We start from the raw sequence: 15,186 nt of genomic DNA on the forward strand, positions 1-15,186 counted from the left end.
TATAACCTCTATTTCCCTGTATAGTTGATCTTTTGCTTCTTGGATTTGTTTATGTAATTCATTGTTGAAGTGATCTTTCATTGTCTGATTTTGCTGTCTGATGTCTTCCTTGAGACTCCAGATCATCTGAAGCATGTATATCCTGAATTCTTTATCTGACATTCCATCAGCTGCAGCTATTACCTCTTCTAACGTTGAGTTGACCTGCAATGCTTGTGGTCCTTTCTTTCATTGTCTCTTCATACTGTTTGCGTTCCTTTCTTCTTGGTGAAACTGTTGTGCTATTGAATTTTCCCCCTATATATTTATATTGGTCTTGTATAGTTGCAAAGTCTCCCTCGCAGGCGCGGGCGGTGGCTCTGCCCCTCCTCCAATTGGGGCAATGTGCCTACCACGCCGGCAGGCCGCTGGGCCTGCTCTGCCAGTCGGTAGCAGGTCCGCCGACCTTGCAGGCGCGGGCGGCGGCTCTGTCCCTCTGCGGGCCGCTAGGCTTGTTCTGTCGGTGGTCGCAGTTCTGCCTACTTTGCAGGCGCAGGCAGCGGCACTGCCCCTCTGCAGGCCTCTGGGGCTGTACTGCCAGTGGGTCGCAGGTCCGCCTACTTTGCAGGCGTGGGGGGGGGGGCGGCTCTACCCTTCCTCAGGCCACTGGGCCTGTTCTGTCTCTCGGTTGCAGGTCTGACCTGTTCTGGTGGTGGTCTCAGTTCCGACTACCTTGCAGGCGCGGGGGGGAGGGGGCGGCTCTGCCTCTCAGCAGGCCGCTGCTCCTCTTCTGCCGGTGGGTCGCAGGCCCGCCTACCTTGCAGGAGTGATTGGAAGCTCTGTCCCGCCACGGGCCACTGGGCCTTTTCTGTCGGTGGTCACCCTTCCCCTACCTGGCAGGCGAGGGGGGTGGGGGGCGGCTCTGCCCCTCAGCAGGCCGCTGGGCCTGCTCTGTGTTTGGTCCCAGTTCCCTCTACTATGCCGGCGCAGGGGGAGGGGGCGGCTCAGCCTCTCAGCAGGCGGCTGCTCCTCTTCTGCCGGTGGGTCGCAGGCCCGCCTACCTTGCAGGAGTGATTGGAAGCTCTGTCCCGCCGCGGGCCACTGGGCCTTTTCTGTCGGTGGTCACCCTTCCCCTACCTGGCAGGCGAGGGGGGTGGGGGGCGGCTCTGCCCCTCAGCAGGCCGCTGGGCCTGCTCTGTGTCTGGTCCCAGTTCCCTCTACTATGCCGGCGCAGGGGGAGCGGGCGGCTCAGCCTCTCAGCAGGCGGCTGCTCCTCTTCTGCCGGTGGGTCGCAGGCCCGCCTACCTTGCAGGAGTGATTGGAAGCTCTGTCCCGCCGGGGGCCACTGGGCCTTTTCTGTCGGTGGTCACCCTTCCCCTACCTGGCAGGCGAGGGGGGTGGGGGGCGGCTCTGCCCCTCAGCAGGCCGCTGGGCCTGCTCTGTGTCTGGTCCCAGTTCCCTCTACTATGAAGATTATGTTTTGATAATCACTTTTTCTCTCCCATCCTGCTCACACAAGACTGCCTTTTGTTGTTAAGAGGTATCACATATGCCTGAATCAGGCTACAAGAAAAAAGGGATATTAAAAAACACAGTAATGGGTGTTATTTCAAAGAAGTCTATTTTGTTAAGAAAAGTAAGATACATGAAGAAGGAAAAAAAGAATACAAGCTTGCCAGGTGCCTTGGCATACTGGAGGCTGAGACAGGATGATCACAAGTCCAAGGCCAGACTCAGCAGTTTAGTGAGGCCCTAAGCAGCTCAGTGAGACCTTGTCTCAAAAATAAAATAAAATAAAATAAAATAAAATAAAATAAAATAAAGTAAAGAAAAGTAAAATAAAATAAAAAATAAAATAAATAAAATGTGTATGTGTGGGGAGTCTGGGAATACAGCTCAGCGGTAGATTGTCCTTGAGTTAAACCCCCAGTACACCCTACCCCAAAGTACAAGCTTATTGGGTGAAAAATCACAAAATATATTTCCAAAATGTTTTTTGATATGTTGACCATTTTTATTTGATCCTGGTCAAGAGGCCGTGCTACCTTATGTTGTATTTTTGAAATATTTGGAATTTTTATGTAGTCAGGACCTCAAAATCTCAGAGTTTTGGGGAGTAATTCACATGGTGATTCTGTAAATAGTTTACGTTTGTGATACACACACATCTAATATTTTTATTTTATTAAATAAATATGCTTTTATTTTAATAAAATACACACATGCTTCACCACTGAGCCACAACCCCAGTCCCAGTGGTATATATTTTGATCTTGGTTTATAGTGATAAGGTAGGTGCCTTTGTACAATGCCTTTCTAAAGTAAAGACATGCTTTCTTCTAAATAGTCTTATTCATTTTTCATATATACATTATTTTTAGGCTGACTATCCTTGTTCACAGATAGCTGTTCTTGAATTGTTACTTCAGGAGAACAATAAAGTGTTGGCAGTTGTGAAAACTGTCAAATTTAGGTAATCATATTTCTGATTTATAATTCAGCCACACATGTTGGGAGAGGTGAAGTGGTGGGCCTAGGGAATGCAACATTAATTCTTTTTCTACTGATCCAGAAATATCTTGACCCTGACTATTTATCAGCTTTTAAAGTAGGCTTAAAATATGTTACATAAAGTATAAGGGTATGATTCCTAGTGAGTTTGGATAAAATATACAATTGTAGAATATTAGTATGGTAGTGACTTCAGAAGAGAGGTGGTATAGCAGTTCCTGCACATCAGTATATAGCCAGGCCAGCTGTAAGTCACCTAGAGAGATTTTTAAAAAATGGAAACTCCTGTTTCACTCAGGAACAGTATAGTTTAGTAGGTCTGGAGTGAGGATAACAAATTTGAATTTTATAAAAGTTTTCTAAGTGAATTTATAATCACCTAATGTTTGGTGCACGTTTCAACTTGCAGCTCAGTGTGAGGATTCTTTTTACAATCTTCTTGACAAAGAGTTATCTTACTTTGTGAGGAAACTTACCCCATTGCTTTTAAAGATTTATCTATTTTAAAGATTTGTTCTTTGGAAAGAGGAAATAGAAACTAACTTTCAACCAGTTATTGCCATATTATACCAGCTGTTGTAGATTTTATTACCTCTTCTTTGTTGGCTAGTTAGTTCCCTTAGTTGAAAAATGGAATAACAGAATAGATGATCAGTTATCTTATGTGGCCCATGGACTCTGGGGACCCCTGAGACCCTTTCAAAGGATCTTCAAAGTGAAAATTATTTTTTTCATAATGCAAAGTTGCTGTTTGCTTTTTTTTTTTTTTACTGTATTAACAACTGCACTACAGATACAATGCAATTTTAGGTAAAATTGCTGGTTCCTTAGCATAAATCAAGACACTGGCATAAATGTATATTAGGATTCATTGAATTCTTTATCCTTATTACTCATGGGGAAGATGAGCAAAGAAACCCAATTTTGCTTAATATTATAGATGAAGCAGTAAAATGTATTAATTTTATGAATTCTTGAGTACATTTTTAATGCTCTAAATAAGAAGTATGTATAAAGCACTTATGCTATATATATATCTAGTATCATGAGTATCTTGAGGAAACACTTGAATTGAACTAAGCTGAGTTAGAATCATGCAGTTTTTACTTGAAAGAGTGTCTACTAACACCGTGGTTATTTAGAATTGATACTTGGCAGACATATTAAAAATAAATAAATAAACGAAGTGAGCCTGCTCACTTTAAGAAAAGCAGCTGACACTTTTTTTTTGTCAATAAAATTCAAGCTTTCAAGGAAAAAGTAATGGTTTGGAAAACTTGTATCCATCACTATGAACTTGACACCTTCCTGTATACTTAAAATCTTTTCTGGTGAGATTGGTGGTGATAGTAAAAAATGTGATTATGAAAAAAAAATTTTTAAAATAAATATGTCAACATTTTGAAATAACTCAGTGAACCAGTTTTTTTTTCTTTAGCTGAACCAATGTATGATGTTACAAAATCATGCATGGCTAAAATATTAATTTAAAGGCCAGAAGATATTTAAGAAACAACAAAAAGTTTATTAATACTATATTGTAATTAACATTTCTGGAATGACTACTTGTCAAATTTTGAAGTAATTTCAAAGAAGAATAGCTACAGTTATCTGAAAAGGCTGTTAAACACTGCCACTTTCCAACTACATACCTGTATGAAAATGGGTATCTGCCACAAAATCTACCAAACCTAAGTATTGCAACAGATCAAATGCAGTGGCATCCATGATAATCTAGCTGTTTTAAAATAAAACCAAGGCACATCAGAGATTTGCAAAAATGTAAAACAATTCTAGTCTTCTAATTTTGAAAATAGGCTTATATTTAAATAAAATGAGTAGGTTTATTATTATTTTAAATGATTAATAACTATTAAAATTTTTCAGTTTTAGTTTTTAATATAATAAATATTGATAAATGTCACACTAGCTCTTTGGGACTCTTTTTAAAGTTTAATTTTTTTTAGTCATACTTGCCAGTAGAGTCTATTTTGACATATCTATAAACATGGAATATGTCTTATTCTAATTAGGATCCCAGTCTTGTGTATGTACATAGTGTTGAGATTCACTGTGGTGTATTCATATATGTACATAGGAAAGTTATGTCATATTCATTCCACTGTCTTTCCTATTCTTATCCCCGCTCCCTTCCCTTCATTCTTTAAGAACCACTGGACTAGCTGATGTCTACAATTTATCACCACTACATCTTTAGAACATGCAATCATTCTAATGTAATATGATTTCCATAAAGTTTCTTAGCCAATCTACTCTAAATGTTTTGTCAATCTTCCTTCTAAATTTTGGTCATCAATATTTAATATTAAAATTATTAAAGATGTAATCAACCAGAAAATAATACATGAATAGGCAACTATGAGTTGGCTTCAATAATTACTGTCTTTGGAGATATTTAAGATTAGAAGAAATTGTTCTTACTTGGGAAAAGTAAGTTATTCCAGGAAAATAAAGCATGAACTAGGTAGCATCTTAAGTTGTCTTCCTTGATACCTTAGAAACAACTCTTTTGCCTGAGGGGATATAAGTACCAATAAGTAAGTGTTTATTTTTTATTCACTATTGTGATGCCCTTAGTTTTAGCAATTACCTTTTAAAAATTTTGGCATTAGGAGCTGGGTTGTGGCTCAGTAGCAGAGTGCTTGCCTGTCATGTATGAGGCACTGGGTTTGATTCTCAGTACTGCATATAAATAAATAAAACAAAGGTCCAACGACAACTAAACAAATTTTAAAAAAACTGGCATTAGCTTAATATAAATTCTTTTGAAATCCACATTTCACATTTTATTTTTATAATCTACTTAAATTCTGCATTATTTATGTCATTCATTACTAAGGACAAAAGTAAAGCTAAGCATTATGGAGTTGAAGACACATGGGTTTAGCCTTGTAAAGGTATAAAGAAAAAAGTGGTAGTAGTAATAAAGAAGTTCCCTTTTTTTGTGGTGGGGGGAAGGAGGAAATAACAATACTTCTAATGCAAAATCACATTTCCAGGAAAATTCATTTGACTTTGCATACAGGATAATTTTTAATGACCCTTAATTTTAATTTTTTTTTTTTTTGAGAGAGAGAGAGAATTTTTTTTAATATTTATTTTTCAGTTTTCGGTGGATACAACACCTTTATTTTATTTTTATGTGGTCCTGAGGATCAAACCAAGCGCCCCGCGCATGCCAGGCAAGCGCATTACCGCTTGAGCCACATCCCCAGCCCCTTAATTTTAATTTTGATGAAAAGACCAGACAGTCATATTTCAAAGTTAGTTGAGGGGCTGGGCTTGTAGCTCAGTGGTAAAGCATTTACCCAGCATGTGTGAGGCACTGGGTTAGATTCTCAGCACCACATATAAATAAAATAAAGGTCCATTGACAACTACAAAATTATTTTAAAAAACTTTTAAAAAGTTGAGAAAATAAATGCTTTGAACGCAATTGTTTTAACTCAGTGGTTTGCTATAATGTAATTATTGTTAGTGAACCAATAAATTAAAGAAAGTTATTTAACTTGACTTCAGTTTTAAACATACAGGGCTATAATTTTAAGTAAATGTGGACAAAATTTTGCTAAACATGGTTTTAGAAGCACATTAGTACTTTAAATAGTACGTTAGTTTCATTGGCTGTCAGGGTTAGAAGATCATTTAATGTAACCTCTCATCTGATTCTTGAACCTTCTTGCTAAAGCAAATAATAAAAGAAAAGGGGAGAGTGTTAAAAAAAAGAGAGAGATGGGTGTAACTTAGAGACAGTTTTAAGTAGGATTAATAAATTTAGCTTGAAAGCTTTTAAAGTCTAATTATAGGGGGAGGTGGCAGTGTTTTATTTGCTGTTTACCTTTGATCTCTTAGCTATTTTTGGTAGACTTGTACATGCTTTTGTGAAAATGTTTGTGATTTTTAAATTTGATTTCTAGATACTCATTTGAAGTTACCCTGTAATTCTGAGGATTAAAAAAAATGACAACAACAACAACAACAAAAACAACCTAATGTTACTATTTGGCTTTTGCCACCAGACTAATAATAAGCTGCCCTACATCTGATTTCTTTTGAATATATGAGTGGTGTACTAAATTTTAGAAATAGCTTGATTGTTTTGTGATGCATTAGACATGATTTATATAAAATAACTAAATAATACTAACTAATAAAAATAAGAAAGTAAAAATGAACTTGGAATTTACTGTCTAATGTTAACATTTTGTCCAATTATTCTTTTTAAAACCTGCATAGATACACATGCTTTTTGATTGCTACATATATACACATATATTTGATTTTCTATAAGTTGATTATTACTATTCACGTTGTATTTTTTAATTCAAAAGTATATTTTGGCCATATTTTTACATCAATATAGATTTGTATTGTGATTTTTAATAGTTACATAGTAGTGTTATGTTTATGTACCATAATTTACTTACCTATCAGGTTATTTTCAATACTAGACAATTATAAAATGCTATAATAAACATTATATGTGGTATATCTTAACATTTTTATGATTAGTTCCTAACATTTTTTGTGATTGTTAAATTTCCAAAAAAGTTATGCGCAGGTGGGGGTCATAACATATGCCTGTAATCCCAGCTACGTGGAAGGCTGAGGCAGAAGGAGTCGAAGGTCAAGGTCAGCCTGGGCAAGATAATGAGACCCCTGTCTCAAAGTAAAATAAGGACTGAAGATGCAACTCAGTGGTAGAGCACTTATCTAGTATGCATAAAATACTGGGTTTGATTCCTAGTAAAACACACATATACACACATACACATACACACACACACACAGACATTTTGTACCCTATTTATAATTCCACACATGATAAATGAAAGCTCTTATTTTTCCATACCCTCACATCCATTTTTTATTAAATATTTTGCTGATATTGTAGGTAAAATGTTTTATATTACTTTGATTGTGGAGAGGGATTAATATTTTATGTTAATATTTTTATGTTATTGAACATTTGTATTTTACTGTACATTTCTTTGTTAGATTTTTTATGCATTTTTATATTCGAGGGTTTATAGCAATGAAATTTTTAAAATTTAGTAAATTAAGAATGTACAAAAGATTTTTAACAACTTAATAGTGTGGAGCCTGTCACCACCAATGATTAGATACAAAAGTCTATAGCACATGTTGGATCATAGATTGAAATTCTTGAGGGGGAGAGAACTTGTTTTTTTAACTTTAATTTTCTGTGTTCTTATAGTTCAGTACAATTCCTAACCCATGATCAACTATTTGCTGAATGAATGAATGAACAAATAGAGGATTGGATCAAATCCATGGGTGATTGGTTGTTCCCTTTATACTAAATTTTCCAGGAAGATGCTGATTTGTTCTGGCATTTCTTTCTGTATCTTCTTACTTTTGTGCTGCCCTCAAGACCAAAGTGACTATTTTTATTTTTGGAAATGTCTTCTTCAGGCTAAACTCTTCTAGTTCTTAAAAAAGTAACTTAACACATTTTTTGTGTACTACTTCTTAATTCTGCCAGTCACAAAATGTTTGTTTATTTCTAAATTTTCTGTTTGAGGAAGTATGCATTAAGGTAATTTTCCCTTTTATAATAATGAGCTCTGTGGCCTTAGGAATTTAATCTCTTATAATTTTTGTTTTAATATGCTACCAATAGTAATCAGTTGATAATACAATTCAGAGTTGCTTTTAATTTCTATATCCGGACTGCACTGAAATGAAAAATGAAATTTATTGACTTTGTTTTGGTATATATTAGACTATCATTTGCCCTGATATGTTGTCTGGAATCTGAATTGCTCCAAAATTAAAAATATTTTTAGAATTGTAGGTCTGAACTCCTGAAGAGTCCAATGGTTGATAAAGTGGGATCTGTGTTAGCCACAGTATTCTTTGCTGACTTGGATAGTTTACATAATGTCCAAATAGGATTGTATGATGTCTCAGAATTATTCTCCTGGATCCCCAAACATCAGAAAGTTATGAAGAAAACAATATAATTACAAAATTAATGATAGAACTACCTTTCCTTGACTAGACTCTACTATATTTCCTGTACGTGTGGAAATAGGCCTTACAGAATTGCTGGAAACTGGTGAAACTGGAGTGGAGAAAGTCTTAGGTACCATTTTCTACCATAAAAAAAAAAAAAAAAAAAAAAAAAAAGGAAGTCAAGGGAAGAAGCCTAATGGAATTAGCTACTGATACTTAAAGCTGTCCAAATGTCCAGGCCTTATTATCTATCAATTGTCAATGGAAAATAAAATAAATTATCTTGGTCACTTAGGTAAAAGCGTATTTTAGGGACTGGGGAAGGGCTGAATTAGATCTTCGGTTCATATCCCAGCTTAATTTCAGATGCCAGTACTTAATCTATTAAGGCCATTTGTGCTATAATTGCAAAGTTGGGCATAGTGGTTCCTACAAATGTTGATCAAGATACTTTTTTTCCCCAGGATGAATTTAATTTAAACCTAGTTAGCTCTAACTAACCTAGATATTTACTGGCTATATTTTGAAAACACAAAATCAATCAAATCAGTCCCCAGAGACTAGGAAAGTTTCTGACCTAAATTAGGAACTCAAATTCCATTATTATTTTCATTTGAACTCTACTCATAGCCATCCTCACATTCTGGAAAGAATACAGCCTCTGTAACAAAGTTTCTTTGTTTTCATGGAACTAAAAATGTGCTGTATTTAGACCAAACAATAAAAATAAACTACTGAACTACCTTCTAATGCATGGGGGTTGTAGAGAGAGGGAATCATAGATATTTAGAGGCATAAAGTGACTCATTGTGCTAGTTTAAATTTTTTATAAGTCTAGCTCTGGGTGTTTGAATTGCATGTGTTACCTCTTCAGCCAATATTAAAGTGTATGCAAGCAAAATAATTTTGGATTGAATTGTGGCTTATACAGGATACATATTATATTGCTGAGCTATAAATAATGGGCTCTACACTTTAGATAGAACAAAAACAGCTTCCTCTTTTTTTCATTTACTTATGAGGTATTACTGTTAAACACATTCAAGATATTCTCTATGAAGCTAACTTGCTGAGATAAATATATTTTAAAAAAGTGACTTGCCTTCCTCTCTCCTATAAAAATCTCCCTTTGGTTTGTACCTAGTTATACTTTTAAACACCTACTTTATTACTGAAATTTTCTTAAAAAGCCGTATTGGATGGAAGTATTCTTAAATGTAAAATAATGAAATAATTGTTTCTTTTGACATTATAATCTTGGAAAAAGTTGTTAGAGTAGATGAAGACAACTGCCTGTATTAAAAATAGTATGTTTTATAGCCAGAAAGTATACTTCTTTAATAAAGCATATAAACACAGTTTACTTGTCCTTTTTGATTTCATTTTGTGTCTGATTTTCCAGGTCACTTTCATGAATTCAAAGGCAATTTACCAGTGATTTCTGGGTGCTGGGGCTGATTTTTTGTGCGTAATTGTAAGTATTGGTTTATTTATTACTGTTCTCATTAGGTAGTGAAATGGTTACAGTGTATAAACAAATTCTTCTTTGTGTCTGAATTTTTATTAGTTTTTTGATACTTGTCACAAAGTATTAATTGTATTAATAGCTTTTTGGAGGGGGGAGGTAAGAGGACTATACAAAAAAATATTAGCTGGTGAAAAAGCCAATTTATTGTGATTTCCAGTGAAAAAAACACAATGCAGGGCCCATTATTTAAAAGCCTAAAGAATAAATATCTTCCTTTTTTGGAAGAAGGCTCAATTGGAGGAATGAGTTACCTTAAATATTCTAGTCTACATCACATGAATAATCTACCATGATAACTTTTTACATCTTCTGGTTATCTGGACTTGAAAACTACTGTGTGCTTGTGCTCAGAGAAAAGACTTGAGATGATATAGAATTTAAAGTGCTGTCAGCACATGAGGAGATTATGTACTAAGGAACTAAAGACTCATTTGGTGAATGTGTAATATATTTCAAAATGGTAGTATTCCTGCCTTCTTTCCCATCCCCCAAACACCATTATATTTTAAATGGTAATTTGGTGAACGAAGGTAATTTTTCTCAGGAAAGAAGGTAAATTTTAAGGAACAAAAAAGACATAAACTTTAAAGATCTGTTATCAATATATATTTATTCTATAGAAGTAGTTGAGATTATATGACACATTTAAAAAATGCCTTTCTGGGGCAAGGGATATAGCACAGTGGTAGAACACAGGCCCTGAGTTCAATCCCCAGCACTGCCACCACACATATAAACCTAGAGACCCACAGTTAAGTAGCTTGAATGGAAAACCTATTCATATGTGTGCATTATTATAAACAATTGGCACTTAAGGGGTTCTTTTATATTTCATAATAGCAAAAACATAAAAAACTTTTTCTTTGTTAGTTTACTGCTACAAATAAGTTTTAAAGAATATACTTCCAGGAAAGTATTTGAAAAAAATAATTTCTTAAATTGGAGTTTAAGTGATTTGGTATTCACCTAGAAAGCAGTGGAAATTTGTTTAAAATCAGTTTTACCTTTCTGTTAGTGGTAGTATTGACTGGGTTAGGCATTTTGGACCATCTTTTAAAAAAGTAGATTTTTATGTTTAAAATATTTTAGTAAATTTTGTATATATTTAATGCATTAAGAATAGTTATTTTTACGACAACTTTATCAATTTACATTTTATTATTTGAAGCTTGAATTCTTGCTTAAAATGAAATTTTATAAACTTCATGTGTCATTTGGATTAACCATAAGCTTTTAATTTGCGAAAGGTAGAATGGTGAGGAATAGGAAGCAAAGAAGATGGAGAAAGAAATGTATTATATTTTATTAGGGTTCTTGGTGAAGATAGTAGCTTCTAAGGAGCTGAGTTTATCCTATTAGAAATCTGAATGAAGGGAAATAATTATGAGCTGTCCAAATCTTATATTAGTTGCTTTGTTCTCTTTTTTACCTTCTTTCTCTTTTCTTTCTTATCAGTCATTTTCATTCTAGTAAGTTTTCAGGATGATTAAAATTTTTACAGTGACAAATATAATTACTGTCACATCAACCAAGGAGAATTTCCTTAATATATAATTTACAATTCTCATCACTCAAAGGTTTTCTTTCCTAAATTCTTCACTTTTTTCCCTGCACAATGGATACACATAGGCTATTTTTGAATGGAGGTGATCCAATTAGCTAAAATTTTTTTGTGTGATTTAGCAAAGGGAAAGATTAAAATTAGAAGGGGCATTGTTGATATAGTTTTCATGTTAATTTTGGAGTTTCACTTTAAAAACAACAGCAACAAAAAACATTTAGTTTGATTGTGTCTGGTCACTGAAGCAGAAGTCATGGTAGTCAAACAGATCTTAAAATAATTATTTTCTTGTCTTGAAGATTTCCACATGCTAGAGCAGGGTATGGACTTTGCTGTTCCTTGGGTGAGTGAAAAAGCTTTGTTAGGATCATCTCTTGACTGATCTCCCAACTGCAGAATCTTCTTATTAAAGAGATGTGGCAGCATGCTATGACTGAGATAAGTGAGATGAAACTAACATGGCATTCAGAATTTTTAGTTTCAGTTTCTTTCAATTGTTATGGAAACTGTTCATCACCTACACTGGATGATAAAGCAGCTTGAACAAAAGAAATGTTAATCTAGTTAGGCCTAAGAACAAGTAAATGGGCTTCTTTTATGAACTTTCATTTCTATGTCTACAACTGCATATTTGCTACATGATTTAAGGCAGAAAGTTAAACCTCATGGCCATGGGGAGGTTTCTTAGTAAGGTGTACAGAAGCTGGTCTGTGAGATAAGGAAAGTGGGATATTGTTTTGCACATCCATAATGAATAGGCCACATCAAGAGTGTGAGAACCGATTGGAATCTTACTTACTCATATCTACTACCCAGATCAAAAGAGGAAAATACTTTGAAGGAAAATGACTTATGTTTTCAGAAGCTACAATAATTATAGTGTTTTTAAAAATTAAACTACCTGTCTCTTTTCCCAAAGTAGGCATTGTGTAAGAAGACCTTATTTCCCATGTCAGTAACTCACATTCAATTTTTTTATCTCTAATGAAAAAATAATTATGTAACTCCAACTATTCAGTTTCACTAGGGCAATAAATAATTGGTTAAATAAAACAAAACAACAACAAAGGTAGTTCATTAGGTACCCTGCTTTTCCAGGTTACTCAAGCCACATTAGTAATTTGATCAATGAATTCCCTTTTATAAAGTTCTGTCTCAGTTCATGCTTTCTATTAGCAACCTTTTCCCTAAAGCCTCTCACTTGTTCTTTATTGTCTGGTACAAAAAGTGAGAATTGTTTAATCCCAGGCTTGAGGCACTAATAATAGTATTTTAAGTTGGTATAATTCTTTATTTTGCAGACATTAAAAACTCTGTAATATGTGTAGGAATTATCCTCATTTTTGCAGAGTAGCAGGACTTGAACTTGAATTCATGGTATAAATTCAGTGATCTTTCCACAATACCATGCTGTTTTCTCTGAGAGAGTTTCTGAGGTTTTCCATCACTATCTCAGACTTCACATGGTTACTGAATATATAATTTTGAAAAGTTAAGGTAAAGTAAGTAGGAGAAGAGATTGCAGAAAGCCTTCTACTACTACTTCATTTCTTCATTTTCGTGGGGCATTTGGTTTTCCCTGACATTTTTCAACACTTCAATCCCAAAACTGCCACATGTCATCACTTCAGCTGAATTTTTTTTGAATTGCATAGATTTTTAGGAAACAAACAAAGAAAATCACAAATTCATGTCTTTGTCGTATTTTAAAATGGAAAGAAATCAGTTTCAGACTGAGCAGAGCCCAGACCAAAGCTCCCTCAGTGAGAACATCTGTGATTTTAAGGACAAGTAGCTCTAAGTGCATTATCTTTAAAAAATATTATTCCAGGCTAATCTTGACATAGAGCAGGTAAATAAAAAAGATGAGCTGTGAAAATCCACAAATAGGGCTTGAATGCCATTTTCCATGACAACGGGAGCTGCCCCATGAAAGCATTAATGCTGGGAATGTAAGGAATTTAAAATTGTACCTTTTCAGTTTTACAGTTGTGTGCTCATGTTAATTAGAGATATACTGACATTTGAAGTATCTACATTAATATACACAGCTACTATACATTTGTGAACTGTGGCCAGAAATCTACTTTAATTGAAAGGAATTTGCTAATCTGAATGTGGATATCCATTACATTTTAAGCTTTTAAGTTTTATATACTAGTGTCCTTAGATACTTGTGCTTCATGCTGTCTCTAGTTTTTATTTCTAATTTATACCTGAAAGGACAGCCTGGTCTATTTTTAATCTCCTAATGCTGTTTTGGAGTAATACTGATAGAATTTTGAGAAAAAAAATTGTTTTTAATAGTGTCCTTTATTTGCTGTAATTTTGAATCTGTTTTTCCTCTATGACTTTCTAAATTGTTTTTTTTTTCTTGCAAACTATTAAAATGGCCTGCCACTGCAATAAGGTAGGATTTGGGTTTATGAAATTAGCTTCATTGGCTATATTTAAGGACAAAAAAGCTACCCTTTACCATCATACAATAGTTTTAGCCAGAGAAGCCCAATATTAGAGACCTTGATGAGATGAACACTGAAGAGGCATTCTGGTTTTTCCAGTAGAGCTGGGTTTCATTCTTTTGTTTTGATGTCAACCCATGCATCTCAATATTTGTTGGTAAATATGTTTACAATAGCTTGCTTTCTTGAGGTTATCTTTAGCTTTAGATTTAATGCCTTGTCTGTTTTATATTTAAAGTAAGACCTTACAACAATTTTTTGCAAGATCCTGTTTCTTTTTTGAAAAAATGTGTTCTTTTTAGATATACATGACAGTAGAGTGTATTTTGACATTTATACACACATGGAGTATAACTTTCCATTCTCATGGTTGTACATGATATGGAGTTACACTGGTTGTGTATTCATATATGAACATAGGAAAGTTATATGCAATTCATTCTACGGTTGTTCCTATTCCCATCCCCCCTTCTTTCCCTTTATTCCCTTTTGGCAAGCTCCTGTTTCTTAAGCATCTGCCGCTCTGAAATTTTAACCTAATCATTTTGTGCTTGTTGTCTAATGAAACTCCTTGACTTACTTTTAACCAATTGATGAGAATTACATAAGACCAGTTAGAAAGAAGGTTCCTTTTTGTAGCACCAGAACAAACTCTAAAAAGTCCCATAATATTCAGGACTTGTTTCATTAAACCATTTTACTGGTACAGTTAAACCACTGAGACCTGGGACCATTAAAATTTACTCAGTACTGTTTTTATTATGGTCTTTTACTCTTCATTATTTCTTTTTCTCTGTATGAAGTTCCTCTGTTCTTCATTCTTTCATGTTGCTTACTACATATTGTGCCATCACAGCACATTTGGTAATTTCAAGTTAATTGCTCAATTATCAGTGATAGTCATGAAGCACTTGAAACATGCGCAGTGGGAGATTTTTTAAATTTCAAAATAAGTTGGTGTGTCATAATCTTAAATGTGAAACATGCCAATATCTGCAGGCATAAAAATACACAGCCTGAGCTAGGCATTTCAGGGAAAGCAAAAACCTACTCTAAAAATCAGGGCTTTTGTCTGGCATTGAAGTGTTTCATCTTTGCTAATTTCAAACAACATGTCTAAATTTGATCTTGGTTTACTTTTCAAA

General features: G+C 34.7%; 1 protein-coding gene across 5 annotated transcripts in view; it reads left to right on the plus strand.

The window, feature by feature from the left end:
* Positions 1-15,186, plus strand: part of Sox6 (SRY-box transcription factor 6) — a 577,529-nt gene that overhangs the window by 93,073 nt on the left and 469,270 nt on the right. For all 5 annotated transcript variants that reach the window (XM_071616371.1, XM_071616370.1, XM_071616368.1 and 2 more), the window contains exon 2: positions 9,893-9,964. The gene's annotated coding sequence lies outside the window, so the exon portion shown is untranslated. The remainder of the gene's footprint in view (positions 1-9,892; positions 9,965-15,186) is intronic.

Source organism: Marmota flaviventris, chromosome 9, assembly GCF_047511675.1.
Source record: "Marmota flaviventris isolate mMarFla1 chromosome 9, mMarFla1.hap1, whole genome shotgun sequence".
NCBI classification, from domain to species: domain Eukaryota; kingdom Metazoa; phylum Chordata; class Mammalia; order Rodentia; family Sciuridae; genus Marmota; species Marmota flaviventris.